General features: G+C 34.6%; 1 long non-coding RNA gene across 1 annotated transcript; it reads left to right on the top strand.

Annotated features, from left to right (window-relative positions):
* Positions 1-3,415: 3,415 nt before the first annotated feature.
* LOC108360664 (uncharacterized) lies at positions 3,416-4,709 on the top strand. Its single transcript, XR_001847162.1, has 3 exons — positions 3,416-3,922; positions 4,040-4,230; positions 4,348-4,709. It is a non-coding gene; the product is annotated as an uncharacterized LOC108360664 (long non-coding RNA).
* Positions 4,710-9,502: the final 4,793 nt, after the last annotated feature.

Consider the following 9,502-nt stretch of genomic DNA (forward strand, 5'->3'; position numbering starts at 1 on the left):
TGTGCATGTATGCATTACTTCGTTTTTCTCATATGCGTTATTTCGGTTTTCAAACGAAAGTGTGCATGTATGCATTATTTCGGGTTTTTCATATGCATTATTTTGGTTTTCAACCGAAACTGTGCATATATGCATTATTTCGGTTTTTTTCGTATGCATTATTTCGGTTTTTTTCATATGCATTATTTCGTATGCACAGTTTCCATATGCACAATTTCAGGGTGCCGGGTAAAGCCCCCAAATGCAGTGTTTTTTTGTTTCCCCGCCACGACGCCTTGGCCAGAAAGTTGGTAGAGTTCTGCCGACAGGAGAAGCCATACAATTTAGACACCAGCAAGAGTGGTCCTATATTTTTTGTTAACGTTGTGCTTAATTTGATATATTCAAAGATGGCTTGAGAAATTTGTGAACCTTGAAGAAAACACGTTTTCTCACTGCAAATTCACAACTGTCAACTCATTGTTCTTCGCCATATTCTTTGTTTACCCGTTGCCACAAATGTCATTCTGCGGGAATGCACAATCTTGTATTCTATTGTTCTTGGGTCGATACTATCAATAATAACGGAAGTCCAGTCAATTTAAATAAAGCTGGAACTCCATAGGCTAGCATATGCGTACGTGAACGTAAGCGTGCGTTTGAAAGCTGAGTTGTATACACATGTTCTTATGGGATAAACTCCATAAGTACGCGCGTAAGCGCAGAGAGAATACATATAACTACATATTTTGATGGAGAATTTTTGCGGCTTGGTATCAGTGTGACCGTTTTGATCCAAGTGGATCAAAACTGATACATTTTTCGATGAATTTTGGAGAGATACTTTTTTTTTCAATTTTGATACTTTTCCAAATACAAATGAAAAAATCTGTAAATTTTTATGCATTACAAAACATGTCGTACACCTGTGGCAACGTGCATCCAAATGTTCATTGTCGTTCTCTGAACGAACCTTTCATGTAATGCGATTCATGGTCCATGTCGAAAAACGTCAAAATGTGAACAAACGAACACTATCATAGCGCTGCATTTTTTATTTTCGCTATGTTCAATAACAAAAATTAGGGCTTGGCACTCGGTAATTCGGTGCTCGGTAAGGCCCTGTTTCCTCAGGAGAACACCAATGTCGTGATAACCATGTCACAAAATATATTTCCAATGGATACCGCCTTATTGCTTTACATCTATTGCAGGCAATTTGATAGTTTGACAGCCATATTTTCACTTGATAGAAATCGTGCTGGTGGTTATATCGATGAAATATTAATATTAAATCAAAATAAGAATCTGTTCCCTATTGGATTATTTAAGTAAGTTTGTTTAAGATTTAAATGTATTTTAACACCGAAATTGAGAGAATGTTGTCTGGCGGCGTCATGCGGCAAATGCTTATACATATCAAGACATCAAAGTGCCCACACACAACAGTTGGTAGGCAATAAAAATTGCAAGGTGTAACTGCAACTGAAATTACGCAAATCGCATTCACGAAATAATTTCAACTTGCTCGTGAAACAAATGTTAAATTGTTTTGGAAAATGGTTTTTCATAAAAATTATTGGTTTTATACCATATTTATGCTTTGATACTTAAATGAAAAAAAGTGATACATATTGATACATTTTAAGTCTCTTTTCGGCTACAATTTTTCACAACCCCGCGGCAACACTGCTTGGTATGTATTTTCTTTATAAATATGTATAAAAATGTGTATGCATGCTGCATCAACTTTACGAAATGACAACTGACAAACACGTGTAAGCGCACACTATGGAGTTGCTTAGTTTTTACGCACGTAATCGCATGTGTTCCAGCTTAACTAGCGATAGTTTTAGTACTACCGTTTCATTGGGCGCGTTTCTAAGACGCAGCTGTTGTTAAACTGTTCAGTGTTTGTTTTAGAAACGCACAGTTGAGTAGTTCCGCTCAGCTCAACGGTTGTGTATTGGACGCCATTTTTTCCACCATAAAATTATTTCGCTACATGAACTCAACAATTTAAGTCAAAAATAATTTTTCCCTTCCGTCAGTTTTCATAATAAATTCAAAAATAAAAAATATGAAGCTGAATATAAATAATATAAAATACACGTGTGCATTTAAAAGAAATGGAAAATTTGTGGACTTATAAGCATAAATATGTATTTAAGTAATACATATGTATAATATGTATATACATATGCATAATACGTATATTAGGAATGTTAATCTCGGGATCCCGGGATCCCGGACTTTTAAGCAGTCCCGGGATTTTCGGGATTTGTAATTTGAACTGATGGCAATAATAGAAACTCCTTTTCTTGACCAGTATTGGCTATATTTATTTTTTTATTTAATAATTTATATTTTTTTTAAATGTCTAGCTCATTGTACATATAACACCGCTCGATAGTAAATTTTTAACACAAATATCAATATATTCGCAAAACCGTGGGCCAAATATAGTAAAATTGCGTTTTTAGTTTTTCACTCTAACGTCAGTAATTCAAAATGATTTAAAAGATTCAGAGAAATGTGCTTAGAGAAGAAGTATGGGTATAAAATTGACGAGAAAATCCTGTAGAATTTAAACATATTCCGATTTCTAGTGCAGAAGGGCTGGTAAATACTGAAAATGTCATTTTAAAATTTTATCCTTGAAATTTCGCAATATTTGTTCTAATTTCGTTCTTCTCACTTTGTCAGCTTAAAAATTATCTATTCGTCCTGGTGAAAACTTAAATTTTTTAAATTCTAAAGAAATTTCCTGTTGCATTTGTTAACCATATTTTTATTCTACATTGCATTGAATTTTTTAATAAAGACCTTCAAAATAAATCCTGCTGTCAGAGGTAAAAAATAAAAACGCCACTTTATATAAAACAGTAGGTTTCAAGCCATGGTACAATAATTACAGGTATTGTCTTCCTAGAGAGTTTTGCTTCACATCGAAGTTCCTGCTCCCTTATTTTCATTTTGACATAGTTCAATGTTATTCTTTTACTTTTATTTGGCTTTGCTTTTTGTTTTCGCTCAATTTAATTTTTATAATTTTTTAAAACAAAAGGAAAAAACGTTTGAAATTAAGTGAGCCATATAAATTTTGAATCTATTTACAAGCAAATGTTTTTTCCCCGGCTTTTGCAAATTGAATAAGTTCTCTGTAAGATGGTTTGTTGAAAAAAATATGTGAACATATATGGTATATGGGGTATGGAAAAATAAATATTTCCAGCAGTAAACGTTTTAGTGTGGGCAACAATGATATTTTTTAAATAAGGCAGATCGGAATATGCGCTCTCTGGGAAGACAATACCTGTAATTATTGTACCATGGTTTCAAACCCCCTTATTTATTATTTATTTCATGGTAGGAGAGCTTCTCAAACAATATAGAAGCAATTTTTTCGATTCAAGTTGTTGAAAAGTAATGAATATCTAAATCCCGGGACTAATCCAGGGATCGCGGGATGTTGACAATACCATCCCGAAAATACCGGTATCGGAAAAAGCCGGAAAATTAACATCCCTAATTTATATACATACGTATAATATGTTCGTATGGAATAGTAGCTTAAGTTAGGAGGCGGGCTTTTGTATAGTGTACCATTCGCAGCTGACGATTACGAATATCGCACTGACACCGTGCCCTTGAAGACCCTTGGCAAATAAACGTAACAAATAATTCTGGTGCAAGCAACTCAACATTCTTTGTGCTTTAAGGAACAAACGGAATGGTGTATTATACTAAAGCTAGCCTCACGACTTAAAGTTATATACCACACGATCACAGATATATTTACATACATATGTAAGTACATATGTATGTATGTAAATTCCTTGTAAACTAAACTTTCTTCTATATGAATAAAAAATAAATAAAAAATATGTGGCTGAATCCACGGCTAATCCGGAGTTGGTTGCAGTTATAGATGCCGATGCAGGTAAAAAAGAAGCTATACGTACTTTAAATTTAATACCTTTGTACATATGTATGTATATATTTTTGGCTTTCTAGTTTTGTACTCTTTTATTTAATTTTGCTTGTTTACAAATATCAGTTGTTCGTTTGGCAGTTTATGTATCATACCGTTTCTAAGACCTGACTGTTGGACCCAATTGATGGCGTATTCTACTTCCTACTACCTTTGACATACAAGGTTCCAGAAGGAAGGTATTCATATAAATAAATAATATGTGGCTGAATCCACGGCTAATCCGGAGTTGGTTGCAGTTATAGATGCCGATGCAGGTAAAAAAGAAGCTATACGTACTTTAAATTTAATACCTTTGTACATATGTATGTATATATTTTTGGCTTTCTAGTTTTGTACTCTTTTATTTAATTTTGCTTGTTTACAAATATCAGTTGTTCGTTTGGCAGTTTATGTATCATACCGTTTCTAAGACCTGACTGTTGGACCCAATTGATGGCGTATTCTACTTCCTACTACCTTTGACATACAAGGTTCCAGAAGGAAGGTATTCACGTTTTGGCGAATAAATAAAATAAAAATTATTTCCATTGAAATAAAAGAGTAGAGTTTTCGTTTTTAATGTCTTTAATGATTTGGCATACCTAAAGAATCCGCGCCTTTGAGCTAGAGAAATAAGAAAAAGTGGACGTGGTGCATCCCTTGCTGCTGAGTTTATAGGTAAACTTTTTTTTTTGGTGCAAATGAGCAGGGGCGGCCCTAGAGGGTGTTAAACGTGGAATTTTCAACATTTTCAAAAGCTTATATTTCAAAAACTATTGAACCGATTTTCAAAATATGGGCACCGTTGGAATTGGAGGACCTTTCATTCGATGTATATATCTATGTATATAATATAAACATATTTCGAGAAAAAGTAAAAAAACGAAATTATGGAATTTTTTTATAAAAATGTATGTTTTTCGCAAAAAAATATGTAATTAACTATAATAACAAATATTTTTATCAGAAAGACCAACAAAATACCTTTAGTTTGGCGTATAATTTTATATAGTTATGCTTAAGTACAACTGCCAACAGTAATATAAAACAAATGTATGTATTAATGCTAAGGCGTGGGCGTGGCACCTACAACCACCCTTTTTGGAGAGGGTATGAACCGCCATTGACAAAAATGTCGCCCGGACCACCTAGTCTTCCTATTGTTCCCTAGGGACCCCTTAGAAAAATGGCCAAAAATCACAATTTTCATTTGCGTCTTTTCGCTTGAAAAATGTTGAATGTTCATTTGTACAGGACATTTTTTGCAGTCAACTAAAAGAAAAGAAAGGCGCGGTTTGAAGAACAAAATGGGATTTTATTTAATTTACAGTTCGTAGCTGCGAATAACGTTAAAGAATCTTTACACCAGTTAGGATCAGCCTTTTTATATCAATCGCCTGCCAAAACAAGTTCCTGTTATTTTCTTATGTACTCGGCATTACCTTTTCTCTTCACATTCGTTTCAGCGCTGCTTGTAAGCATGGGTCAGCTGACTCAATCGGTTTGTGTTGCCGTATTGTTCGTGCTACCGCACGTTTAATAATTATTTATTGTGGCTTTCGCCACATTTTTATATACAAATTTTTATATAGAAGACATTTTTATAAATCACCCAGTAACCATAATAGACATCACTGGGCCGGCAGCCCCAGGTTTACGACACAGAAAGGGAATTCTAATTACCTCATTTTATTTTTTTTATTCCAAATTTTCGCCTGCGCCGCTTTTCCTTTTTTTTATATAAAACGATATTTTAATATTTATTTAGTCAAATATGATGCGCAGAAGAGTTTTTGCTTACAAATCATATATCAATTTAAAAGTATTTGTGTGCTCTTTCTGATAAACATATATGTTAATATGGTAATTATGTATTTTTTACGAAGAACATACATTTTTATAAAGAACTTTGTTATAGTTTCGTTTTTTTCTACTTTATCTCCAAATGTGTATATATAATATGTATAGATATAGATAATGAATAAAAGGCCTTTCAATTACCTTGTAATTTGTGTCCATACTTTTGAAATCGGTTGAACAGTATACGCTTTTGAAAATGTTGAAAATTGTACGTTTAGCGCCCCCTAGTTCCGCCCCTGTCAATTTGCACAAAAAAAAAATATGCCAAAATCAAAAAAAAGGGGCGGGTCACGCCCACTTTTTCTTTTTTCTTTAGCTCAAAGGTCCGGATTCTTTAGGTGTTCCAATGATTTAACCCCGGAGTACGGGACTAAGGATAATAGCGAGGGTGGAGGGGGTGCTAATAGTCGTCTATGTAAAGTTTCAAAGCGCGGAATCTTATAGTTTTGAAGTAATTTGTTATTAAAGTTTGTAAATTTAACAAAATTGTGTGGCACTATTTGACCATGGTTAATGCACTTTCCACTAAATTACACGTTATTTACACTCAATATATGTTCACGAGTGTGCACGACCAAACAAATAAATACTTTTAGGGCCGGTTATTCAATGTCTGGGTAACACTAATCGGAGTTTAAATATAGTTATCGACGTTACCGAAACCCTGTTGTATGCATGGAGTCGAAGACATCGATAACGATGTTTAACCGCAGATTAGTGTTAACTAGATATTGAGTAACCGGCCCTAAGTATGTTACAGATTTTTGATGTGCATACATCTTTGGTTACGGTAGGGGTAAAATTTGCGAAGCTGTAACACATAGCCTAGCAGAAAATTTCGAAGGGCTTAGCATGTGTAATGCAGCAGAAAATTTTTAATTTCATTAGAAGCACCATGTGTTTACTTGCTATTGCAAATGGTTGCATACATTTTGGCATATGCAGAGTAAGAGGAAATGCAGTTCAAATGATTATTACTTCCGATAATGCAAACTCCGTGACGCATACGACTATATACCTATATTTATACATGCATACTCAAGTTTGTATGTACATACATATGCTTGAACTCATTTGGTGCAAGTGGTTTTGATATTCGCAGCATGGTTTTAGGCAAAGGTTTAGCAGTCTATTAATAAAAAAGGAAGGCGAAAATTTTAACAATACTGAAAACATTTTAACTGGGTCCGTTGATAGCTGATGAACATATAAGAACATATGCATATATACTTATGTATGGATGATGTAATAGCTCTGATCCAATACTTTTCGTGTGAAATCCTGTTAAAACGTCAAACAACAAAATTACTCTATGAAGTGAGAGTAAAAATTACTCTATGAAGTGTGAGTAACAGCAAAAAGTACGGGAACAAAAAAGGCATCGAGTAAAATCTTGCAACTTCATTTTCTACACAAGTCTCCAAAAATCGCCCTCATTACAGGATTTTGGAGTACGCGATCATTTTTCCCGTAACTTCCTGCAAGTTCGTGTAAAAACCTGTAAATTCATTGAGTACTGGATCAGAGCTAATACAAGATTGCACAAAGAGAAGATGGGAATAATAGAAAAAGCCGAAGAAATGGATTTAGTTTCCCATTTTGCAAACAAAATACATATGTATTCATGATTTTAACGTAAACCTAGTGACAGATGAAGCAGAACAACAGATTAAATTTCTAAAAAATAACTAAATTTAGGAATATATACAAATAGAAATGCTCAAACTACAAGCTCAAAAACAGTAATTGATGCGGTGTTTTCAAGATATTTTAACGCCCCTGAGTCACAAGTATATACAAGTGTAATATTTTATCAATCATACCGATAATTTTATGTATTAAAAGAATTAAAAATGAAAATAATTTAAAAAAGATTAAATCAGCAAAATGTATAAAATTAAGTGAAGTTAATATTTAATTTCTAACCTAACTTACATGTGTATGTATGTAACTGAATCCCTTAATAATAGGTTTACATATAAAAAGATTATCCTCATTTTCCGGTACTTTATACGCTTGGTTTTTAGATGTGGCAACACAGTCCGGCCGTCATTTGCAAATATTCTGCATGTACTCTTATAATAATTTAACAATTAATTTTTCATAAAAATAAGGCTGTAATATACTAAAAGTAAAGTAAAAGAGCATACTCTAACGGCACATATATTGAGTGTAAATAACGGGTAAAAATCCCAATAGCAACATCGACGCGGTTGAGTGCAGACGTGTTTTTCTTTGCTCGTAAATATCCAAATTTATCTCTTGTCATTCGCGATGTCTAAGTGCATTAATTGTAATAATCATTTCAACGGAGATGATTTTATCTCCTGTAATATCTGCTGCCAAAAAGTGCATATAATTTGTTCAAAATTAAACTCTGATTGTATCAATTATTTAAAAACAAACACAAATTTTTTGTTCAGATGTTATATCTGCGTTAACAGCACTATACCGATGTGTCTCTCCAAACTGGAAAAAGTGTGCTTATCTTTAAGTGAAATTCAGCAAGTTCTTGTGGGTGTTAGCTGTGCGAATAACACAAATCTGTTTCTCAGTGATGAGAACAAAAGTCAAACCGCGATGAAGACGCGCTCTAAAGCAAAGATCAACGACTCGTCAAACTCTAATTCGTCGGCTCCTCTTAATAAAGCTAAACGTGCTCAGTCAAAGTCAACACAACAAAATGCCAAGAGCTCGCAGGCCTCTCTGCTTGCTGTTGATGGGGACTCTGAGAATTATGCAGCCACGCGCAATCATGTTGTTGCTGCTGGCGACGCCGCTGTCGAAAATGTAGTGCATGGGTCTGTTGTTGCTGCGTTATCACCGAATTCACATATTTCCACCATTCGTAATCAGCTTACTTCTAGTGCTGATGTTCCTACAAACATTACCTTCACTGCTTGTGCTGCTGCTTCTACTAATGCTGCCTTCACTGGTTGTGAGCCCTCAGTCGCTGCTAAATCGCCTGTCCTAAATGTAAATGTTGGCAGTCGAATTAATAATGCTGATAATGCTGATTGGTACACTACGAGAAGGCGAGAACGTAAGCAGTCAGCTGTTGTGGTTGGTTCTAACATTAGCACGGAACTCAATGTTGCAGTGCGCAACACTTGGTTTCATCTCTCTTCTTTCATGCCAAATGTAACTGAAGATGACATTATTAAATACGTATCTAAAAATACTGCCATTGCTGTTAAGGATATATTATGCTACAAACTGGTAAAAAAGGTGACTCCACTGGACCCTACAAGCGGTTTAATTTTAAGCTTGGTATTCCCTCCAAACATCGGAACTTGGTGCTTAGTGCTTCATTGTGGCCTAGATGTTAGGATCAAACCTTTTCGTTTTTTTCAAAAGCGGGAACTGTGCGTGACCAATTCATGAAAGATAAATGCGCTCCGGTGTTTGCCCTTAATAAGCCGTCTGGTCTGAACATCTATTTTCAAACCATATCAGGTTTAAGAACGAAGTCTGATGTTGTTAGTTCCTTTAGTGCACAGATGGATTACGATATCTTCGTAATTGTTGAAACTTGGCTTAATTCCGATTTCCACGATGGTGAATTTTTCGATCTCAATCAGTTTGACGTATTTCGTAAAGAAAGAGATCCTTCTAAAACTGGCTCCCTCAGAGGTGGAGGTGTTCTTTTCGCCGTTCGACGAAAACTCTAGGCATATATGGTAACTC

The sequence above is a fragment of the Rhagoletis zephyria genome, unplaced genomic scaffold (genome assembly GCF_001687245.7).
Source record: "Rhagoletis zephyria isolate East Lansing unplaced genomic scaffold, Rhagoletis_zephyria_1.1 Rzeph_scaffold_00602, whole genome shotgun sequence".
NCBI lineage: Eukaryota > Metazoa > Arthropoda > Insecta > Diptera > Tephritidae > Rhagoletis > Rhagoletis zephyria.